The sequence below is a fragment of the Cetorhinus maximus genome, chromosome 3 (assembly GCF_964194155.1).
Source record: "Cetorhinus maximus chromosome 3, sCetMax3.hap1.1, whole genome shotgun sequence".
Lineage (NCBI taxonomy): Eukaryota > Metazoa > Chordata > Chondrichthyes > Lamniformes > Cetorhinidae > Cetorhinus > Cetorhinus maximus.
In genome coordinates, this window is record NC_135881.1 from 44,739,307 (window position 1) to 44,763,826 (window position 24,520).

Below are 24,520 nucleotides of genomic sequence, written 5' to 3' on the forward strand. Positions count from 1 at the left end.
TACAAATACAATTGACATTGGCATTTTCATTCAGCATTACTGATCGAAAGCAACATCACACCAATGTTCCCTCAAGGACGTCTGGAAACCATTGATTTTAATGTGAGACAAACCAAATAAATTGTAAATTTCTTGGGAATTTCAAATGCAAAACATAATATTTGTAGTCCCAGAGGCTGCAGTTTCACTTTGGATTTTGCGCTCAATGCAGCTTTAAGGTATAATGTATTCAATTCACAAGGCGAGGGCTGGGCCAGTTGCCACCTGGGCCTTGGTGCCAGTGTGGTATGCAGCCCCAGAGGAGGGGAGCTTATGACTCCATTTATTGTATCTGTGACCCCGGTAAGGTTGCGACCCACTGAGAACTGCTGTTCTCGATAGTGGGGTAGAGTTTCACTATAAAGCTTTTTGCTATTTTCAGTTGATTCTCATACACTCTAACAGTGATCATTAAATAGTGGTCAAGAATGGAAGTCGTGGATGATTAATTTTACGATCTGAGGCTAGTTAAAACACCCTGACTGTCCTTTTTTTTAAAATTCGTTCATGGGATATGAGTGTTGCTAGAAAGGCCAGCATTTGTTGCCCACTCTTAATTGCCTTTGAGAACATTTCAGTCAATCACATGATTTGTATCTGAAGTCGCATGTATGCCAGACCAGGTAAAGATGACAGATTTCCTTCCCTAAAGGACATTAGTGAACCAGATGGGTTTGTTGTTAAATGATGAGCATTTGATGGTCACCATTACTGAGACTAGCTTTCCATTCCAGATTTTAAAAAATTTTATATTAAATAAATTAATTTTATATTTAATAGTTAAATTTAAATTCCACCAGCTACGGTGATTTGAACCCAAGTCCAAGCAGGATCAAGGCTCTTATTTTGGACATTGAGGGAAAACCAAGGTGAGTTCAGTCCACTGATGTTCCTCTTGAATATTTCCTAATTGACTAAAGACCCACAAGGATAATCCTGGGCATTCCATATCTATGGCACTTTGTGTGAGATAATGTACAGATTAACTCATTAGACGTTTTCTTTGCAATTAAGGGGCACAGTCGTGGTTCACAGCCATGAGTTCCCAACAAGTTGTGTTCCTAACTTTAAAGCTTACCATGCGTGTAATGGAACAACTGGAGGCCGAGAAACTCCCTTACAGGAGAGAAAGGCTTACATTAATTTAATGCCTTAATATTTTGAGTTCAGGTCAATGAAACCAGAAAAAAGACCAGTGAAAGTTTGTGGTTTATAAACAGGCATGAAGTCCAAGAGCTAAAAAGTAATAACTTGTACGTGGTAATAGTTCAGCTGAAGTTAGAGAATTGTGTGCCGTTTTGGCCTTGGCATTGTGGAGCCAGCCAAACTCTAGAAAATATACAGTGTATGTTGAGTACAGCGGTACCAAAGATGAGAAGCTATAGTTCTGAGGAAACCAGAGATACCAAATTTCACTTGGGAGAAGGCAAAAAGGAATGCTAATAGACATTTTAAAGTTATGAACCATTATGAAATGGTGAATAAGGAAATCTATTTATTTTGGTTGTTTGGGGAGTTGGTGATGAGCAGTCATCAATTTATATCCTCAGAGTGAGGAGAGAGTTTGGAATAAATACTCTTTGACAGGAAATAATTGAGCTAGACCACTGTATCCTTGAGGGAAAAGCTGATAAACATTTCACACAAAGCAAGATACAGGCACATGGAGGAGGAGCACAGGGCAGTTAAATATGTTTTGGCTGACTGTGAGTGGAGCTGACATCGATGTTGGATTGAATGATCTCTTTCTGTCCTACCATCTTCAATGAACTGTGCTTTATTGTCTGAGGAATGTCTCCATGTTCCACATGAAATATTTTTGAAGCATGCTCACAATGGTTAGAAAACTCATCAGCCAGTTTTACACAGCAAAACCTCTCAAACAACAAAGATCATACAATCTTATAACGCAGAAAGAGAATCTTACAGAAAGAGAGCATTTGGCCCATCGTGCCTATGTTGATTGTATAAGAGTTTAATTTCACACGCTAACCTTTTCTCCAGAATCATGCAAATTAGCCTCTTCAAGAACATGTCCAATTATCTTTAGAAAATTCCATTGGAATCTGTTTCCTCTGTCCTTTAAGGTAATGTGTTCCAGATCTTAATGACTGTGGAAAACAGGTCTCCTCAATTTCACCTCTAGTTTGTTTGCCAATTATTTTGAATCTCTGACCTCTAGTTAACCACTAGCTGGCCAGAGGGAATGTTTTTTCCTTATTCGTTCTATCGTGACTCTTCATTAATATGAATTGAGTTATTGGGCATCCTCGTAACTTTTCTGCTGTAAGGAAACAATACCAGATTTTGCAATCCCTCCACATAACCAAAGTCCTTCATCCCTCACAGCATCCTGGTCAACCTCCCCAGTATCCTCTCCAAAGACTTAGTATCCTTTCTAAAGTGTGGTACCCAGGATTGCATACTGTACTCTCGCTGAGATCTAACCTGTGTTTTACGAAGGTTTAGCATGATGTGCTTGTTTTAGTATTCAGTGCTGCTATTTACAAAGCCTTGACTTGCATTTGATTTAACTGCCTTATCAACCTGCTCTGCCACTTTCAAAGAATACTGGATATGCACCCCCAGTTCCCTCTGCTCTTGCAAAATAGTACTATTTATATTAAACTTCCCTCCCTTGTTACTCCCAAAGCGCATCACTTCACACCTGTCCACAATAAATTGCGTCTGATTGGTGTCTCCCCATTTCACTGGTTCGTCTTTGTCGTACCTGAAGTTGGCTAGTGTCCCCTTCACAAAACTTGTCAATGTCGTAAATCGTATCATGTGCAAACTGGGAATTGTGCTCCCTGTACCCAAGTCCAGGCCATTAATAATAGATCAATGAATAGTTGATATATTTTGTTCACATTGGAATGTTGGCCATATTATCAGTAGAATTACATGCTTGAATAGCATCTGAAATATTTTTACATGTATTTGAACAGATTGTTAGCATTTGCATAAGATGGTAAAACCAAGGATCTATCAGCTCTGATGTAGCACCCTTAGCAATACTACAATGGAGTGTCAGGTTACCTTACTGAAAGGTAGGAAAGTGGAGTTAAGGGTTATCAGATCAACCATGATCTCATTGAATGGCGGAGCAGACTCGATCGGCTGAATGGTCTACTTCTGCTCCAGTGTCTTATGATCTTCTTATTGTTGAAGTCTTGGAATGGGAACTGAGCCCAATTGGCTCTTTTGACCCAGGTGACAAGACTGTGAACAGCCAAACAGACACCAAAGGAAAGTGAAAGCAGCAACACGCACTCCCTGAGGCCTTGGTGAAAGTTGCTGCTTGCTTGGCATTGCAGAGATTCAGGTTCGTTTAATTTTTTGAAAAAAATTTCTTGTGACTGAAACTTTAAAAAAAAAACTTTAACATGATGTTTTCCAATCTAATTTGGGGCCTTTTTACTTTGAGTGCGACCCTGGGAGCAAAAGTCAGACTGCTTTATGTACCATTTCTCTGAATTTATATTATGATTGCTCCTCTTGTCAGCTCACTTGGTAGGCCTATTCGGGATCGGCTTGTCAGGTGGAAGTTTAAAGTCACGACACAAATATGTGTCTTGTTGTGACCTGCAGGGCAGCATGTTTGGAATTTATGTGGAGTTGATGTGTATCCAAATGTTTGTTGCATCACTATTTTGCATCATGGCACAAGCAGATAGATCCATTGAACATTTTATGTGTGGTTCCTAGCCCAGAACAAAAGGCATCTAATCTGGAGGTGTGCAGGGCAGGTGTAAAGCTGGGTTTTTGATCATGCCTGAGCTGTGGAGGTGCTGTTCATTGTCCTTGAGTGGGACTACAGCATGTCCTGTTGTCCACACCCACTTAAAGCATCTTTGGGCAGGTGACCTTAAACTAGTCACAGTGGAGTTTTCAGTTGGTTATCAGAAGGTGCACAGAGTGGCACTATGACAGAGACAAATAAGCTTATTTTCAATTGATTATATGACAGGGAATCAGATAAATTGTTAGACATACAATAGTCATCATCAACAATTTTGTTGGGGTTCTGCTTTTCAAATGCATTGAAATTATTTTGTTTATTGTTCAAGATTAATAGCAGAGTATTGTATCTGGCTCATTGGGTATCCATAGTTACCCATTTCAGAGCTTTTTTTCCCCTGATGAAGTGAACATTGAAATGCTGTCATCATTTGAAGTCATCTATTCATTATTATCAGTTTGTGTAAATCGTGACCCACTTTCAATCTGCGCAAGGAGCACCTCAAACGATCCTTCTGATATTGTTGGGCTTCACCAGGCATTGCTAAAACAGGATGGAGAGGGGAATTCATCCATTCAATCTCCTGATAATTGCTGAAATTATAACCTTTATTGATTATCAGCCTGTTCAGAGTCCTTTTAAATTTGTAACCCACAAAAACTGTCTTGTGACATCTTCACAGATTTTATTCGCACTTAAGTCTCTCATATGACTTTGTGATCACAATAGACTTCAAATTTATCTGAGGCTGTGCATCACACGCTAGAGCAGGGAGTATTTTCCATTCTCCCCACTAAGTCACAATTACAAGGACTTTGGAGATGGAGCACTGCAATCTACTTCAGAGATACTGGAGAAGTCATCTTGAACAACTTTGAACAAATCCTGATCAAATGTTTAACATATAGCCTTTAATTCCACTTCACGTTATAACTGCCTATTCTGAGATATTTTACCATGAAGTCTATAATTAATGAGCTGGGTGTTCATTCCCATTATCATTGAGCACCTGCTGTTACCTGGATATCTCTTGACCATTACTGCTTAAAGTATTTGGCAAAATCAAACATGTAAAAGCAGTTGCTGACTTTGCATTGCTCACCTGCAAACAAGTTAATGCAACCCTCTCAGAAATTAGACCAGTATCATCTGAATGAAATTGACCCAACTGAATCTCATCAGTGAGTTCACATCCGAATGAGAAGCATTCACATACAAATGATCACTGTTTTCTCTTTACCCATTTATCAGATAATGTGAAACTATGGTGGCTGTTCAAATGTACATGGAATGCTGAAAGTACAGTACTGCATTCCTAAGTATGAACACTGCTTTAGAGGGTCAAAAATGCGGAGGGCGGAATGGACAGAGAGATTGGCTCAAGTTCTATTGGATTTTTAAAAAAAATGAAAACCTGTAAGGAATGCTTCTATATTAAAAGACATTAAAAACAAGGAATGTCTGCTAGGTGCTCCTAGAAATGGATTTGGACACAGGATATCACCTTTTATTTAAAGATGGAAGCTACGTAGAAGGCCTGTAGCTTTGAACTCGGTCCTGTAAATCCCGCAGTTTCACAGCGCCTGAAAACGGATGGTGCTTCTCCTCCATGTACAGTGATTCAGCATCCTCTCTGTTGGCTTTAATAGTATGTAGCACAGCATCTAGCCCTACTTAGATTTTTCACTGAAGTTGGCTAAGTATACCATGGAGGAGCAAGATTGGTTGACAATGTTATTCTTGCCATCTTTCCATTGAGAATTGTAGCGTGCTGACAGTGCACTGTGTGGGCCTGTTAATTTCTTCACACCTTTCATGGTTTTTACAGTATTCTGCTTCCCAATTGTACTGCAAATCGTAATGCCAGTTGCATGGGCTTTTTGGGGTAATTGTGAATAAACCCATATATTTCATAGAATACATAAAAGAATTATGTTCCAATCTCTAGCATTGCCTTGTGTATTCCACACCAACCGAATACCTGCCATGATTGCTCTGTGTAATTTCAGTAAATAGAGTAATATCAATGGATACATGTGGCTCCCTCCATTTAAGTTCAGACCTTTTGCCATGCATACTCTTGATAATAGAAGGAATTATACATTTGGCCATTTTTGTTCCCTGATCTGTGTAATTATGGCACTTATTGATTTGTTTCAGCTGTGTCCATCAAGAAGGTAATTATGATAACTGTCGATGAAAAGCTTCCTATTAATCTGTGCTTGCTTTGTTCAATACATTGATATGTTGGAGATGTTAAATAGAATATGGGAATCAACAGCTGAGTACTATTGAAAAAGAGTCCACCTTGACCCGTCAGTTTGCCTGTGACTGGCTCTGATTGGTTTGTCGAGGCTTGATTTTGTTTTTTAGCCTCCCTGCAAACATTGTTCCGTCGAGGCTTGATTTTGTTTTTTAGCCTCCCTGCAAACATTGTTCCATGTTCAGCTTACAGATGTCATGATTTCGAAGTATGTTTTTCCGTTCCCCCATTAATCTCAGGTCACCAGTTTGCTGGGCAACATGAAATTACATTAAGCTTCTGCAGAGTTTCCATTTGTTTTCTTGATACTGAGAATCAGCATCGAAGAAAATGTCTGCTTTTAAAGCAATTGTAAAGTTAATCAAGACTTTTCTAATGACCTGTTTTACTGTTTATGGCTTTTCTCCCTTTGTTTCTAGCACGCATGTAAAAGCATATTTGTATTCTTTCTGGATCCCCTCTGAAATTTTCTCAACTTAATTTTCTTTCTGGCAAACCTTTCAGCAATAATTAGCTATATTTGATTCACTTGCCAGCCACAAATGTCAAGAGAGTGAGAATACCGCTGTCTTTCTTTAGGCTCTTCAATTTCTTTTCGTACGGACATTCAAGTTAGGAGCAGGATTAGGCCACTTGGCCCCTCAAGCCTGCTCCACCATTCAATAAGATCATGGCTGATTTGATTTTAACCTCATATATTCCTGTATGCCCCCGATAACCTTTCACCCTCTTGCTTATCAAGAATCTGCCTTAAACATATTCAAGGACTCTGCCTCAACCACCTTTAGAGGAAGAGAATTCCCAAGTCTCTCAACCCTCTGAGAGAGACTTTTTTTTCTCATCTATGAGCTAATTGGGCGAACTCTTATTTTGAAACAGTGATCCTTAATTCTAGGTTCTCCCACAAGAGGAAATATCCTTTCCACATTCACCCTGTCGAATCCCCTCAGGATCTTATATGTTTCAATCAAGTCGCCTCTTACCCTTCTAAACTCCAGTGAATACAAGCCGAGCCTGTCCAGCCATTCCTAATAAGGTAACCTGACCATCCCAGGTATTAGTCGAGTAAACCTTCTCTGAACTGCTACTAATGCGTTTACACATTTGCTTAAATAAGGAGACAAATACTGTACACAGTACTCCAGATGTGGTCTCACCAATGCCCTGTATAATTGAAACATAACCTCCCTACTCTCGTACTCAGTTCCCCTTGCAATAAACGATAACATGCTATTTGCTTAGCTAATCACTTGCTGTACCTGCATACTAGCCTTGTGTGATGCTTGCTCGAGGACACCCAGATATCTCTGCATCTCAGAGCTCTGCAGTCTCTCTCCATTTACATAATATACCTCTCTTTGTTTTATTCATCCTGCCAAAACGGACAACCTCCCATTTTCCTACATGATACTCCATTTGCCAATCCTTTGCCCACTCACTTCATCTATGCATATCTTTTTTTAGTCTCCTTGTGTCCTCTTCACAATTTACTTTCCTACCTTTGTGTTGTCAGCAAATTTAGACAACATGCCATTGGCCCCTTCATCCAAATCCAATATTATATTATATTATATTTTATATTTATTATGTTATATTTTGTTATATTTTATATTATATATCTATATATATATATATATGGAAAGAGTTGATGCCCCAGCACTGATCACTGTAGCACACCACTCGTCACATCCTACCAACCAGAAAATGAGCCATTTATGCCTCTTATATGTTCCCTGTTAGCTAGCCAATCTTCTATCTGAGCCAATATGTTACCTCCTACACATTGAGCTTTTATTTTCCGCAATAACCTTTGATGAGGCACTTTATCAAATGCCTTCTAAAAATCGAAGGACAGCACATCCACCTTTATCCACAGCACCTGTTACTTCTTCAAAGTACTTCAACAAATTGATTTAACAGGATTTCCCTTTCACAAAGCCATGTTGACTCTGCCTGATTTCCTTGAATTTATCTAAATGCCCTGTTATAACGTAATAATGGCTTCAAACATCTTCTCCACAACAGATGTTAAGCTAACTGGCCTAAAGTTTCCTGTTTTCTGCCTCCCTCCCTCCCTTTTTGAATAAATAAGTTACATTAGCTATTTTCCAATCTAATGGAACCTTCCTTGACTCTAGCGAATTTTGGAAAATTAAAACCAATGCATCAATTATCTTTCTAGCCACTTTTTTAAGACCATTGAATGAAGTCCCTCAGAATCCGGGGACTTGTCAATTTGCAGTTCCAACAATTTTCTAAGTACCACTTCCCTGGTGATAGTAATTTCCTTGAGTTCTTCCCTCCCTTCCAATTCATGATTTACAGCTATTCCTGGGATGTTACTTGTATCCTCTATAGTGAAGTCCAATGCAAAATACCTATTTAATTCATCTGCCATTTCCTTATTTTCCATTACTATTTCCCCAGATTTACTCTCAATAGGACCAAAACTCACTTTGTTAACTTGCCTTTTTAAAATATCTATACAAACTCTTTTGGGTGTGTTTGTTTTTATATTTCTAGCTAGCCTTCTCTCGTACTCTAATTTTTCCCTCTTTATTAATCTTTTAGTTTTGGAAGTGTTGTATTCTTCTGGTTAACTGCAGGCTTTCCCACTTTTTCAATTGATTCTTCACTGTTTGATCACTGTTCCTTGTCAATTGATGGCTTTATTTAATGTCTCTTGGGTTTTAGTTTTATCATGGGTGAGCTTGAGGTCTAACTGCAATTCCTCAGTTTCCCATTTTAGCACCACAACAACACAATTGTGTGTCATTTTATTCAACAGTTTACCATTTAAACAGTGTTTGATTGAGCAATATCAGACTGTTGAGAAACTGTTCAGTGATTGTGGTTTATTTTTGTTTACTTTGAAATTAAGTCTTTTTAAAAAAAAACCAAATAAATGATTTTTACGTTCATCTTGCATTGCTCCATAAATGCCCCATAATTTGTGGTGCAAACTACCTTCCATACTCCCATCCATTAAATTTCTGTCAGTTATATGCTTCAGTTTCTCCTCAAGTAACCCCAAATTTTGAAAATTGCTTTAACTATCTTGGCCATTTTCCTGGCTAATGTGAAAATAATTAATTTCTCTATGCTTCTAAATCTCTATTTATTTGTAGATTTTGGCTTTTCCAAACATTTTACTCATTTTGTCCTTTGTAAACTCATTTTCTGTTTTAAATGGTTTCCAGGCAATTCTTGTACAAATGAACAACGACCACTGCTATTAGATGGCATTATGGAATCTTGAATAGATGGACTTGGATTCTGGACTTTTTAAAAAATTGCAATATCAAATGTTTTCAGGATTTTCTTCTAAATTTGAGCTATATGGTGAAATTTCTACCTCTATGTGCCACCTTTCTTTACAGTTATTCAGCGCTCCTTCTGCCTTAACCTAGGTCACACAAATACAGACAATGTTGGAGACAGAGCAGGTGGAATAAATATGAAACTTTGTGTCCATTTTACGTTTTTAGAAATTTCTGGACTGCCTAGTAAATACCGATACTGTCAGTTTTAAAATCAAACCCTCAGCTTCTTTTGGGTTCAGGGATGTCTTGAAGAGTAACCTAGAGGAAGGAACCTCTGATTTTTGTTGACTGTTGTTTCGAGAGGTGGGATGAAAGGTAAGGTTAATTTTACTTGTTGCAGTTATTGAAGATAGCAAAGTGTAATGTGTGAACAAATGGAAAATTCTCTCTAGAAAGTTTCTCATGTGAATTGAGGCCTGTCATTTGCTGGCACAGCAGTACTTTGGAGCACCAGTGCAGAGCTGAATTTGCAAAGAAATTGAAGTTGATTGCAGTTGAAATTGTGCAGTCTTGCATTTGGAGAGCTGTCAACATCAGGGACTGTTGGGAGTGACATTTCCGATTTGCAAGACTGACACGGATCACCAACTTAGCTTGAATGTTTATTTTTGCAATTTAAAAGTGACAGCATTTTAATATTAACTTAAGTGACTGTCACTTCCAGGAACCAATGTTTGTCACTTCTCCACAGAAATGTTTAAACCTTTAAGCTGAATCATAACATGAGAGGACAATTCACTTTTAAGCTACACCCCAGCTGCACCAGCCTTGATCTGGACAGTGTTTCAACTAACTTTATTTTGGTCATGATGAGCTTCTCTCCAAGGAGGCAGTTCTCCATTACATAACTGCATAGCTGTGAATTTTGTGTGTTTGGAAATTTTACTCATAAAGGGTCCTGGTTGCTTGTGTTGTATCTCTTGAATCTGCCTGCATAGTTAAGGTGGTTAGAAAAATATAAAGTATAACCTCCAATTCACTTTTCTGCTGACTGTAAATCTTGTGAATAATTAAGATGATGACATTGTACTGTGACTTTGTTGTTTATAAATTTTATGATGTGGTTACCAGGGTGCAGGAAGTTTACTCACATCAGGAGTATGGTGTAAATCTAATTCTTTGCTCCATGACTATTTACAGTGTATATAAATTATTTGGAGCTGGGGTAAAGAACAAAGCTGTTGACAGCACAAGCCATTTGTCTATGAGTAAATGCAAGGTAATGAGATTAGGGAAGGGAAAATAGCCATACAGGTCTTAAATCTGATGATGGATTAGCTCACTGAACCCAACAGCATAGTGTGTTGCAGCAATAGGAAAAGTTTTTTAGATTTCGAGATGTATAGATAGAGGTGCAGAGCACGCTTAGGAGGAGACAATGATGAGTCTGCACGAACCATTGAATACATAGGAACAGGGCAGAGACAGGCCATTCAGCACAACCAGTCCCTACCAGTGTTTATGCTCTATTCAAGCTGTCTCCCATCTTATCTAAATCTACCATCACAACCATCTATTCCCTTCTCCCTCAAATGCTTGTCCAGCTTCTCCTTGAATGCATCTATACTGTTTACTTCAACCACTCCCTCTGGTAACATTCTTAACACTCTGGGTGACCAAGTTTCTTCTAAATTCCCAATTTGATTTCTTGATGACTATCTTATATTGTTGGTCCCTCGTTGCAACCTTTCCCCCACAAGAGGAAACATTTTCTCTGTATCCACAGGCCCGGCATGACTTCCTTACTTTTCCATTCTATCTCTGTCGAAATAAAGCCTTGTGCTTGGTTTGCTCTTGTGTATGGCCTTGCCAACCTGTGCTGCAATAATGATTGACGTTTATGTATCCTGAGGCTCTTTTGTTCCTCTACCACACCTTGACTTGCACTTTCCAAGCAATAAGTTTCCTTGCTATTTTTCCTACCAAAATGTACTACCTCCATTATATTGGTCATTATATTACAGCAGGAACTGTGAAGTACTGGCAGTGCAGAAAATGACAACCAGAGAACTGGATTAAGGCATCTGAGCTCAAGGGAAAAATAAAACAGACAGAAGGAGGCCATTCAGCCCCACTGTGTCTGTGCGGGCTGCTAAAAAACTCCAGCCTAAACCCATCTTGAAGTTATTGATCCAGACCCTGTCAATTATAGCACCTCAAGTGCATATCTGTGTTTGTTTTTAGCCTCAAAACTTTGGCACCCATGTCAAACAAGCTTTCTTTTCTCTGTGGTCTCTGCACTATAAACTTTTACTCTATTTCCTCTCTTTATTTCTGAGTGTGGAGGCAACGTTGCAACCTTCCTTCCAAGTTTTGAGTGTGCGAATAAGCTAACCCTCGAGTTCATTCTGCCTCGAGTTGGCTGTGGATCATACCAAAACCAAGGGGTTTGGAAATATGCCACTACTTATAAAGGCGGAAGCAAATCAAAACACCTTTCTGCTTACAGACAGGTGGTGAAAGGAGAAATTAGTACTGTTTAAATTAAACCCCCTCCTGTCCATAACACCTCAACATAAAAGTCTAACTCATTGATATGTACCACAATCGGAAAGGGACCCACACCGACAACTTGTGGAAACAGCTTTTCAGTCACAAGAACACCCGTCAGTCCCCTTTGCTTCATGTGTCTGATTCCCATGAATCCCATGAGCTTTTAATTTTCTGACCAGTCTGCCCTGTGGGACCTTGTCAAAAGCCTAGCTAACATCCACGTAGATATCTAACATGTTGTCCTCATTGTTACCTCGTCAAAATATTCATTCAATCAAGTTAGTCAAACACATTTCCTTAACTTCATGCTGGCTGTCCTTGGTGAAACTGTGCCTCTCTAAATGATGATTTATTCTGTCATCTCTCTCCATCATCGAGGTTAAACTGAGTGGCCTGTAATTATATGTGCCATCCCTTCCTCTCTTTGTTAATGGTACAACTTGAGCAGTCCTTCAGTTCTCTGGCACCACTGTAACCAGGAGGATTGGAAAATGATGATCAGAACCTCGATGATTTCTTCCCTTGTCTAACTTAGCTGGGCTAGATTTCATCTGAACCTGGTGGTTTGTCCACTTTGAAGGATGCTACACAAATTCACATTTCTTCTCTCGATGTTTATCCCATCCCACTCAAAAAGGCTACAATGTCTGCTTCATCACTCGCATTTATAAAAGCAGGCACTAAGTGTTCATTTAGGGCCATGCCCACATCTTCAGCCTTCACAGACAAGTTATCTTTTGGTCTCTAATTGTCCTCACTGTGACCTTAGTTATCTTGTTGCTCTTATATATTTGTAAAACATCATTTTGTTTTCTTTGATTTTGCTTGCCAATGTCTCTTCATGTCCATCATTGCTTTCCTAATTTGCTTTTTAATTTCGTACCTATATGCTTTTCGACTTTCTATATGCTTTTCGACTTTCTGCAGCATTGAGCATTTGACATCTGACATGATCTCTCTTTATTTGCTGTATTCTACTCTTTATGCTGTTTGACATCAAGGAGGGTATGGATTTGTGAATCCCACCATTTTTCTTTGTGGAAACTTATTGTTCTGAACTGTCTTTAGTTTCTACTTGAATGCCTCTTGCTGCTGTGACACTGAATTGCCTTCAAACAACCGTTTCCAATCCATTAAGATAAAAGCAAAAAACTGCAGATGCTGGAAATGCAAAACAAAAATAAAAATACCTGGAAAAACTCAGCAGGTCTGACAGCATCTGCGGAGAGGAATACAGTTAACGTTTCGAGTCCGTATGACTCTTCAACAGAAGTTCTGTTGAAGAGTCGTACGGACTCGAAACGTTAACTGTATTCCTCTCCGCAGATGCTGTCAGACCTGCTGAGTTTTTCCTGGTATTTTTATTTTTGTTTTTGTTTCCAATCCATTGTTTAAAGACCGGGGATCGTTAACTGGAGAAGAGACATACTATTGAATTATTTGCTAGGGTATTGATAATTGGAATGCTAATTGTGTAAGCCATAAACTCTGCCCAACTGCAGAACATGGGTTTAAGCATTGGAACAGGAGTGGGCTATTACCCCCTTGAGCCTATCTGCCATTTGGTTGGATCATGGCTGATCTGCGACTGAACTCCATATACCCGCCTTTTCCCCTTATCCCTTTATAATTTCGGACAATACAAGTCTATCGACCCCCGATTTAAAATTTAGATTTTATCTTGTATCAGTTGCCACTTGTGGAACAGAGTTCTGAATTTCTACCAACCTTAGTGTGTAAAAGTGATTCCTAATTTCGCTCGTGAAAGGTGTGACCCTAATTTTTGGGCTCTATCCCCTCATCCAAGACTCCCCGACCTGTGGAAATAGTCTCGATCAGTTCCCTTAAAATCTTGAAAACTCCAATCAAATTACGCCATAGCCATCTAAATGCAAGGGAACACAACTCCAGTTTGTGTAGTCTCTCCTTGTAATTTAATTCTTGGTGCCCAGGTATCATTCTGGTGAAACTGCGTTGTATCCCTTCCAAGAATCTAGAATGTGGAGGCACGGTTTCAGGATGAGGGGCAGTCATTTATAATGAGATGAAAAGTCATACTTGGCACAAAGGAAGATGGTTGTGGTTATTGGAGGTCAATCATCTCAGTTGCAGGACATTGCTGCAGGAGTTCCTCAGGGTTGTGTCCTAGGCGCAACCATCTTCAGCTGATTCATCAGCGACCTTCCTTTGTTATGATTATGGTAGGTGGTATTTGCCAGGCTGACCAAACGCACAAGGAAAACTTGGTCACGCTATCAAAACAATTTTGCAATTTGTGTTTATTATGAGAAGGCCTGTACACTGAAGTCAGAAGTGATGAGTTCACTACCACCTTCAGTGATTTTAAAGATTAAATTAAAACATTTATTAACAAAAGAAGAACAAATGTAAACACACATGATTACAGTTGCACAGTTAGAACAATTCCCAAAATTTCTGCTTAACCAGACTCCCAACTACACACCCCCTTTAAGGCAGCAGACAAATAGATTCAAAATTTATAAAGTCATCCAATAATATTACCACAAGTACCCACTGGACAATGGCATTCCAAAGGCTTTCAACACAACTTTGGTTACTAGAACAGCAAACTTCTTCAGGGTGGCTCGAGGCTTTTTCACCAACTCTGTTTCACAGTCACCTTTCAAGATCTCACATGGCCATCCCTCTCACAGCCTTCCATCGTTCTTGAAATATATTTCTCCCTTTTTTATATTTAAATCCCATTGTTTCAACTTGTCTTTGGAAGTTACTTTTCCCAGAATATAAAAACCTTTCATGTTATCATTATGGCCAGCACTTTTGGGGAAAAATCAACATAATAACCTTGCCTCATTTATCTTGCCAGTTGTAAACATTTTCCATGTCCCTTTGAAAATCAAACAATCTTTCCCACTTATTAAAAAATGCAAATTTCATTCACACTGTCTCTGCGGAAATCTCACCCTAGTTTACTCATCTCCATTTCAAATGCCTGTTTTATTCCTCACTTCTTTGATAATTTAAAACTTGCAGTTTAACCATCTCTAGTTTAATTAAAGTAACCACATGCACACAGAACCACACACACACATAAGACTGCTTTAAAGTATCCCACAGTAATATTAAGAAAATATGATAGTTTCTTGGCACCTTCTATCATAAGGTCAGAAGTGGGGATGTTCACTGATGATAGCACAATGTTCAGCACCATTCATGCCTCCTCCGATACTAAAGCAGTCCATGTCCAAATGCAGCAAAACCGGCACAGCATCCAGGCTTGGACTGATAAATGGCAAGTAACATTCGCGCCACACAAGTGTCAGGCAATGACCATCATCAACAAGAGAGAATCTAACCGTTGTCCTTGACATTCAATTGTATTACCATCACTGAATCCCCCACTACAAACATCTTAGGGGTTACCATTGACCAGAAACTGATGTGGACCAGCTATATACATACTATGACTACAAGAGCAGGTCAAGCTGGGAATTCTGTGGAGAGTAACTTGGCTCCAAACTCATGAAAGTCTTTGCACCATCTACCAAGGCATAAATCAGGAGTGTGATGGAATGCTCTCCACTTACCTGGGTGAGTGCAGCTCCAACAATATTAAGAAGCTTGACACCACCCAGGACAAAGCAGCCCACTTGATTGGCACCCCATCCACAAACATTTACTCCATCCACCACTGATGCATAGTGTCAGCAGTGTGTACAATATGTACAAGATGCATTGCAGCAACTCACCAAGGTTCATTTGGCAGCACTTTCCAAACCTGTGACCTCTACCACCTAGAAGGACAAGGGCAGCAGACACGGGAGCACCACCACCTGCAAGTTCCCCTCCAAGCCACTCATCATCCTTACTTGGAAATCTTGCACAGTTCCTTCACTGTCGCTGTGCCAAAATCCTGGAACTCCCTTCTGAACAGCACTGTGGGTGTATCTACATCACGTGGACTGGAGCGGTTCAAGAAGGCGGCTCATCAGCACTCTTTCAAGGGCAATTAGGAGGGCAATAAATGGTGGCCCAGCCAGTGACGTCCAAGTCCCACGAAGACTAAAAAAAAATAAATTTCTTCACTGAGGATTTTGAATCCTTGGAATTCCCTACCCTGGAAGGTTGTGGATGCTGCATCACTGATTATGGGCTGTAACTTCTGAGCTCCCCAGCGTTGGACTTGGGGGTTACCCCCAAGATGTACTGAGGAATCCCTCTTGGAACTTCGCAGGTAAGGGTTTGCACAGCAATTGTCCTGAAATGCAAACTTCCTCTGCGCAATGGCCCTGCGCTGGAAGCCATCTGAAAATGCCATTTAAATAACAAACTTCAGATGATTCTGGCTGTGTTACACAAATAGTTACCCAGAAAAAGTTAGAAGGATTAAAACCTCTTCTAACTCCTGGATAACTATTGTAAAGACCGAGATCCACCCTCCCATGGTATTTCCCTCCCCACTGACTCGACCCACCACAGTCATTTCTACCCCCACCACCTCCCTCGAAAGCTGAAGGAAATGTGTTTTCTTAATTGCACTCAACAGAGAGAAAAAAAATAAATTTCTGTACTGGATTCAACAAAGTTTTTGATTTTATGGAGAAACAGTACAACTGATTGCACTGCAACATGTTTTTGGTTTTGACATTAGAAATGTAAATCAGGTCTATGCCCTCTTTGAATCCATGGCATCATTTTTTGACATTTCATGTTGGCTAGGTTGTGTGGCACTACCACTGCGCTAAATGGGATAGATTTCGAACAGACCTAGCAATTCAAGGCTGGGCGTCCATGAGGCGCTGTGGGCCATCAGCAGCAGAGTTCGACTCGAACACACTATGTAAGCTCATGGCCCGTCATATCCCCTATTCTATCATAGAAACATAGAAAATAGGAGTAGGAGTAGGCCATTTGGCCCTTTGAGCCTGCTCCGCCATTCGTTATGATCATGGCTGATCATCCAACTCAATAGCCTGGTCCTGCTTTCTCCCCATACTCTTTGATCCCTTTCTCCCCAAGAGCTGTATCTAACTCCTTCTTGAAAACATACAATGTTTTGGCCTCAACTACTTTCCGTGATCACGAATTCCACAGGCTCACCGCTCTCTGGGTGAAGAAATTTCTCCTCATCTCAGTCCTAAATGGTCTATGCCATATCCCCAGACTATGACCCCTGATTCTGGCCCCCACCACCATCGGGAATATCCTTCCTGCATCTATCCTGTCTAGTCCTGTTAGAATTTTATAGGTTTCTATGAGATCCCCCCTCATTCTTCTGAACTCCTGCAAATATAATCCTAATCGACTCAATCTCTCCTCACATGTCAGTCCTGCCATCCCAGGAATCAGTCGGGTAAACCTTCGCTGCACTCATCAGATAAGGAGACCAAAACTGCACACAATATTCCAGGTGTGGTCTCACCAAGGCCCTGTAAAGTTGCAGCAAGATATCCCTGTTCCTGTGCTCGAATCCTCTGGCTATGAAGGCCAACGTCCCATTTGCCACCTTTACCGCCTGCTGCACCTGCATGCTTACCTTCAGTGACTGGTGTACAAGGACACCCAGGTCTATTACCCTCTCTCAATTTATAGCCATTCAGATAATCTGCCTTCCTGTTCTGCTACCAAAATAGATAACCTCACATTTATCCACATTATACTGCATCTGCCATGCATTTGCCCACTCACTCAGCTTGTTCAAATCACACTGAAGCATCTCTGCATCCTCCTCACAGCTCACCCTCCCACCCAGCTTTGTGTCATCTGCAAATTTGGAGATATTACATTTAATTCCCTAAATCATTAATATATATTGTGAATAACTGGGGCCCCAGCACCAATGCCTGCGGTACCCCACTAGTCACTGCCTGCCATATGGAAAAAGACCCGTTTAATCCTACTCTTGGTTTCCTGTCTGCCAACCAGTTTTCTATCCATCTCAATACACTACCCCCAATCCCATGCGCTCTAATTTTACATGCCAATCTCTTTTATGTGGGACTTTGTCGAAAGCCTTCTGATAGTCCAAATAAACCACATTCACTGGTTCCCCCTCATCAACTCTACCATCAAACCAGGGGATCAACCCTGGTTTAATGAAGAGTGCAGGAGGGCATGCCTGGAGCAGCACCATGCATATCTAAAAATGAGGTGTTCGTCTGGTGAAGCTATGACACTTGTGTTCCAAACAGCATAAGCAGGATGTGTTAGACAGAGCTAATTGATCTTACAACAAATGGCTTAGATCTAAGCTCTGCAGTCCAGCCACATCCAGTCGTGAATGGTGGTGGACAATTAAACAACTCACTGGAAGAGCAGGTTCCATAAATACCCCCATCCTCAATGATGGAGATGCCCAGTACATCAGTGCAAAAGATGAGGCTGAAGCATTTGCTACAATCTTCAGCCAGAAGTGCTGAGTGGATGATACATCCCTGCCTCCTCCGGAGTCCTCAGCGTCACAGATGCTAGTCTTCAGCCAATTTGATTCACTCCATGTGATATTGAGAAATGGCTGAAGGCACTGGATAGTGCAAAGGCTATGGGCCCTAACAATATTCCGGCAAGAGCACTGAAGACTTGTGCTCCAGAACTTGCTGCGCCCTCAGCCAAGCTGTTCCAGTACAGTTACAACACTGGCATCTGCCCAGCTATGTGGTAAGTTGCTCAGGTACGTCCTGTCCACAAAAAGCAGGACAAATCCAACTTGGCCAATTACTGCCCCATCCGTCTACTCTCGATCATGAATAAGGTAATGGAAGGGGTCATCAACAGCGCTATCAAGCGACACTTGCTTAGCAATAACCTCACTGATGCTCAGTTTGGGTTCTGCCAGGGCCACTCATCCCCTGACCTCATTCCAGCTTTGGTTCAAACATGGACAAAAGAGCTGAACTTGTGAGGTGAGAGTGACTGCCCTTGACATCAAGGCTACATTTGACTTAATGTAGCATCAAGGAGCCCTAGCAAAACTGGCATCAATGGGAATCGGGGAAAACTCTCCACTGGTTGGAGTCATACCTAGCACAAAGGAAGATGGTTGTGGTTGTTGGAAGTCAGTCATCTCAGTTCCAGAACATCACTGCAGGAGTTCCGCAGGGTAGTGTCCTCGGCCTAACCATCTTCAGCTGCTTCGTCAATGACCTTTCTTCCATCATAAGTTCAGAAGTGGGGATGTTCACTGTGCAATCATAAATGTTAAGCACCATTCGCGACTCTTCAGATGCTGAAGCAGTCTTAGTCCAAATACAGCAAGACCTAGACAATACCCAGGCTTGGGCTGACAAGTGGCAAGTAACATTTGTGCCACACAAGTGCCAGGCAATGACCATCTCGAGCAAGAGAGAATCTGACCATCGCCCTCTTGACGTTCAAAGGAATTCCCGTCACTGAATCCCCCACAATCAACATCTGGGGGGGGTGGGTTACCAATGGTCAGAAACTGAACTGGACTAGCCATGTAAATACTGTGGGTACCAGAGCAGGTCTGAGGCTAGGAATCCTGTGATGAGCAACTCGCCTCCTGACTCCCCAAAGCCTGCCCACCACCTACAAGGCACAAGTCAGGAGTGTGATGGAATACTCCCCACTTGCCTGGATGAGTGCAGCTCCCACATACCTCAACAGGCTTGACACCGTCCAGGACAAAGTAGCCTGCTTGATTGGCACCACATGCACAAACATTCACTCCCTACACCACTGACGCGCAGTGGCAACAATGTGTACCATCTACAAGATGCACTGCAGGAACTCACCAAGGCTTCTTGGACAGCCCCTCCAAACTCACGACCACAATCATCTGGAAGGACAAGTTGCCCTCTGAGCCACTCAACATCCTGAGTTGGAAATATATCGCCATTCGTTCACTGTCGCTGAGTCAAAATCCTGGAACTCCCTCCCTAACAGCACTGTGGGTGTACCTACACCACATGGACTGCAGCGGTTCAAGAAGGCAGCTCACCACCACCTTCTCAAGGGCAACTAGGGATGGGCAATAAATGCTGGCTTAGCCAGTAACACTCACATCCCATGAATTAAAAAAAAATTCAAATGATGTGTAAATCATTACCAAAGTGAATATGTAGTCACAAAATACAGTGGCAGGGATGGGGCTTCACATTCTTCAGGAGCAGCCGTTCATCTGGGATGAATTACATTACTATGGGAAGACCTACTAAATAATTAACTTATGTTCAGAAAATTCTTTCTTTGGGATATCAATTTTCAACAGTAACAACTTCCCCAATATATATTTTGACTGGGTTTAATATAAAAGTCACTTAAGATCAGGGAGAATGCTTTGCTGTTTCTCAGTTCAAAAGTTTTATTTTGAAATCCTTTGTTAAGCCTTCCCTGATATATCTGACACTGCCACGACTTTTGGATCTAATTGTTTAAATGAAGCTGGTTTATCTTTTTTCTGCCACAGCTTCCCCTTGTTTCTCTCCACTCTTGATCGTTAAGATGATTTCAGACATGTATTATCTCGGACACATTTGCTGGTTCTCAGTCGGAACACCACTGTCTGTTACAAGCCAGCTAATGTGACAACTCCTGTCACCAGAATGGAACCCTGCTTTCTGTTTCCTGAGTGTTTCCCTGAGGTAACCTTAACCATAGCTGCTTTAACACGCTAGCTTTTCATCTGAAAGCAGCTGCAACGAAACTGATGTGGGACTTTGAAGCATGATTGCATGTCTAAGACCCTGGCCTACGTGTCACACTTTGGCCGGCTACAGTGTTGCTGCTTCAACTTTGTGCTGAGTTTTCCTTGCTGTTGCTATTTCAAGATGTAAAGACACATGACTCTGAGTTCCACTGTGCTGAAAACAGTTGTCACTTATTCCTAACCTTGAGTAGCAGACAACACCAAAATCCCAGAATCTTCATTGTTAATGAGGCCAAGGTGAGTTACAGTAAATTATAATTTCACTGTAGGACAGAAAGATAGGGAAGGGGGAGCGATTTGGAAAGGAAACATTTCAGGCTAAGGATATACTTTTTGCAGTACTGTACATGTGTACTGTCTAAGGTTCGTGAAACAGTAGCTTGGGTACAATTTTTCCAAGTTTTAAGAAAGAATTGCAGTCTGTGATGAGTGTTAGAGCACCCTACAGTTGAGTGTGCTGTTTCTCTGTAGTAATTTCAGATTTGAAGGGTTGGAGTGTTTCTTGTGTGTATTCAATGCTGATTGCACAATAATGAACACCATCAGATTGTTCTTTTATAAGTAAAATCGTGTGGGACCTGGTCCTTTTTGAGGTGATAGACGAATAACATGAGCTTGTTCACAGAAAGTAAATTTGCTGCTGCAAAAATAATCATTTAGATTTTAGATCAATAGCTCATTATTTTGCCTTTCAGGTAATTCAATGTAAAATCAAGTTTGTAGTTACTGCTCCATTTTTAGGTGAATTTTTGTGAACTTATGTTTAATAATGTAACATGACAAGTTGCGTTATATTAAGGATTATGTATTTTTGTGCATTTCTCAATTTTTCCTAATGCACTTCAAAATATTTACCGCTTATTTCCATTTAAGCTGTGTTCTTAGTTCATTTTGGGTTGGGGGTTTGTTTACCACAACACTGAAATTGTATATAACCATTTTTGCTGTTGATTCAGCCTTAACGTAAGTAACATAAGTGCTAGGAGCAAGAGTAAGCTACTTGGCCCCTCAAGCCTGCTCCACCATTCAATAAAACAGCGGCTGATCTGATTTTAACCTCAAATCCACATTGCTGCCTACCCCCGATAACCTTTCACCCTCATCAAAAATCTACCTACCTCTGCCTTAAAAATATTTAAAATCTCTCTTTCTCAAAAGATGGTGGAAGCAAAGTTCCAAAGACTCATGACCCTCAGAGAAAATTTTTCTCCTCGTCTCTGTCTTAAATGAGTAGACTCCTTATTTTTAAAGAGTGACCCCTTAAGTGATACCATTCTAATGTGTTGCAGAATCCTGTGTACTTCTGGAAAAGTTTTCACTGCATTAATAAAGTACCCAACTTCCAAAACTCTTGGCACAAAATTTGCATTGGACTTTTGAACAAAAATTTCTTGGTGACATTTTGTTTGTCTTTTGAAGTAACTTAGTTGTGCGTAAAAAATAAAAAATGCTTATGTCCCTCGGTGCAAATGACCGTGCAAATTTGTCAATTGTAAGTAACTTTTTTATTCTTGCGCATGTAAAGGCGAACTTAAGCTGTTTTTATATTGATATCAGAGATTTTGGTTGTGCTGGTTCTTTAAGTTCTTGTCTTGCAGAACCAGCAACAACCTCAATGTCATGCTGTCCAGGAGGAAGCAGTAAATACAAACATCTTGAGGGACACTGGCCAGGTGAATGTCGTTTGGTTTACTTTGGGATTGCTGCCAGTTGCCTGAGATTCATGGAGGTGTCAGCTGTGGCTCAGTTCATAGCACCCTCGCCTTTGAATCAGAGGGTTGTGGGTTCATGTCCCACTCCCGGAAAACCAAGAACTGTGATTGTACTCGAAAGAGTTGCAGTCTGTGACTGTTAATAACTCGAAAGAGTTTCCAGGTCAGGGATTATCAGTTACATGGGCCAGTATTTGAGGTGTCAGCTGTGGCTCAGTCCATAGCACCCTCGCCTTTGAATCAGAGGGTTGTGGGTTCATGTCCCACTCCCGGAAACCAAGAACTGTGATTGTACTTGAAAGAGTTGCCTGAGATTCATGAGGTGTCAGCTATGGCTCAGTCCATAGCACCCTCGCCTTTGAATCAGACGGTTGTGGGTTCACGTCCCACTCCCGGAAAACCAAGAACTGTGATTGTACTCGAACGAAGTTGCAATCTGTGACTGTTGGTAACTCGAAAGAGTTTCCCGGAAACCAAGAACTGTGATTGTACTCAAAAAAGTTGCCTGAGATTCATATTTCAGGAACTGGGGGGTGAAGACTTCTTGTGGAATTGTTTAGTAGGTGAGGATAAATGTAGAAGATGAAGTAGCAAGCATGTTCTTGCCCACCCAACACAAGTTATTTTGTTTCACCACATGTGAAATTGACATTTTCTTGTGGAACAGGTTATGCTTCTGCATGAAACATTTCTTGAATGGACTCTGAAGAAGCATTTAATGGAAAGCCCTCCTTAAATAATGTATTGAAACTGTTCAAACTGATAATTATTGTAAGACTGAGTGTGCTGAAATGCACAAGTGAGTTTCAATAGACCTGTGATGAGAGACGTCACAAGGGTTATTTTAATTCAGTTGGTCGTGCAGTCATCTCAGTCAAAAAGGTGAGTTCAGATTCACATAATGTAAGCTGATATGTAACTATGTTTTTCAATGAGATGAGAGCTTTGTTTATGTCACTGTTGAAGTCCCCAAATCGAGGAATCCTGGTGTGATAGCTAGTCCTGTTTTCAACCAACATCACCAATAACAAAACTTAGTTATGGTGACATAGCTGTTGCCAAAATTATTTCAGTATCCAGTGTAGCACTGTTGGAGGTGCTGTCTTTTGGCTGAAACGTTAAAACCAGACCCTGTCTGACCCCTGCGGTTGAAGGCATTTGAGAAGAAGGATGAGAATTTTTAAATTGAGACGTTGCTTAACCGGGAGGCAATGCAGGTCAGCGCACACATCTGTGATGGGTGAATGGGATGTAGTGCTAGTAAGGACACGGGCAGCAGAGCTTTGGATGACTTCAAGTTGACAAAGGATAGAACACGGGAGGTTGACCATGAATGCGATCGAATAGTCAATTCTAAAGGTAACAAAGGAATGGGTAAGGGTTTCAGCAGCAGATGAGCTGAGTTAGGGATGGAGTCAGGTGATGTTATGGAAGTAGAAATAGGCAGTCTTAGTGATGGCACGGACATATGGTCAGACTTTCATCTCGGGATTAAATATGACACCAAGGTTTTGTGCAGTCTGATTCAGCCTCTGACATTGCTGGTGCGAGTGATGGTGTGTCGATGTTAATTGATATTTTAATCATGATCCATGATAACCAAGATGGCAGGTCTGTTGAGGTTAATCAGTGTTTAAGATAGGGTATAACACACTAGATATACAGCAAAAGCATATAACCATGACTAGAAGTGAGTACTGGTCTTGGTCGGAAAGAAAGGCTGGCATGCGCAAATAGCTCCTTCTTTCCTCTTTTCCTTTGTTGGTGCCTTGTGTCTAAATGACTTTTCAAACAACCCATATGTGTCAGCATGAATCTACCCTGAAGAGTTTCTCACCACTGCCTTCTGCACTGCTTCTCAAAGCTTTTTTAGTTTATACCCTTGCATATCTGTACCTGAATGGATTATTGACAGGCCTTTATTGCCCTATAAAGATTTACTTTATTTAAAAATACCCAATAAAATGTCAAATCCTTCATCTATACTCTGGGGTGAAAGCCCCCCCTTTATTGTTATCCACCTGCCATTAACTTCTTGAGCCTCTGCATATAATCAGTCAGGCTCTTAGATCATGCTTAGCACATCTCATCTCGAGCTATTCGCTCTGATCAATTGCATCCTCCCCAGAAACATTCAATCTCCAACCATAAAATGAACTGTCAGAAGTTCCATTATTCTTATCTGTCCTATCACCATACATTTATGTCCAAAGTTGTTGATAAAGCTGTTCATTATCGCTAACCAGCCTAAGTGGTGTAACTCCCTATTGGACAATTGAACTATCGGGGTGTTCACGA

General features: G+C 40.8%; 1 protein-coding gene across 3 annotated transcripts in view; it reads left to right on the forward strand.

The window, feature by feature from the left end:
* The window catches only part of mpp7a (MAGUK p55 scaffold protein 7a), a 524,619-nt gene that overhangs the window by 20,340 nt on the left and 479,759 nt on the right, over positions 1-24,520 (forward strand). For 2 of the 3 annotated variants that reach the window (XM_078537871.1, XM_078537888.1), the window contains exon 2: positions 9,607-9,687. The exons of the other annotated variant lie outside the window; for it this stretch is intronic. The gene's annotated coding sequence lies outside the window, so the exon portion shown is untranslated. The remainder of the gene's footprint in view (positions 1-9,606; positions 9,688-24,520) is intronic. 3 annotated transcript variants of the gene reach the window in all.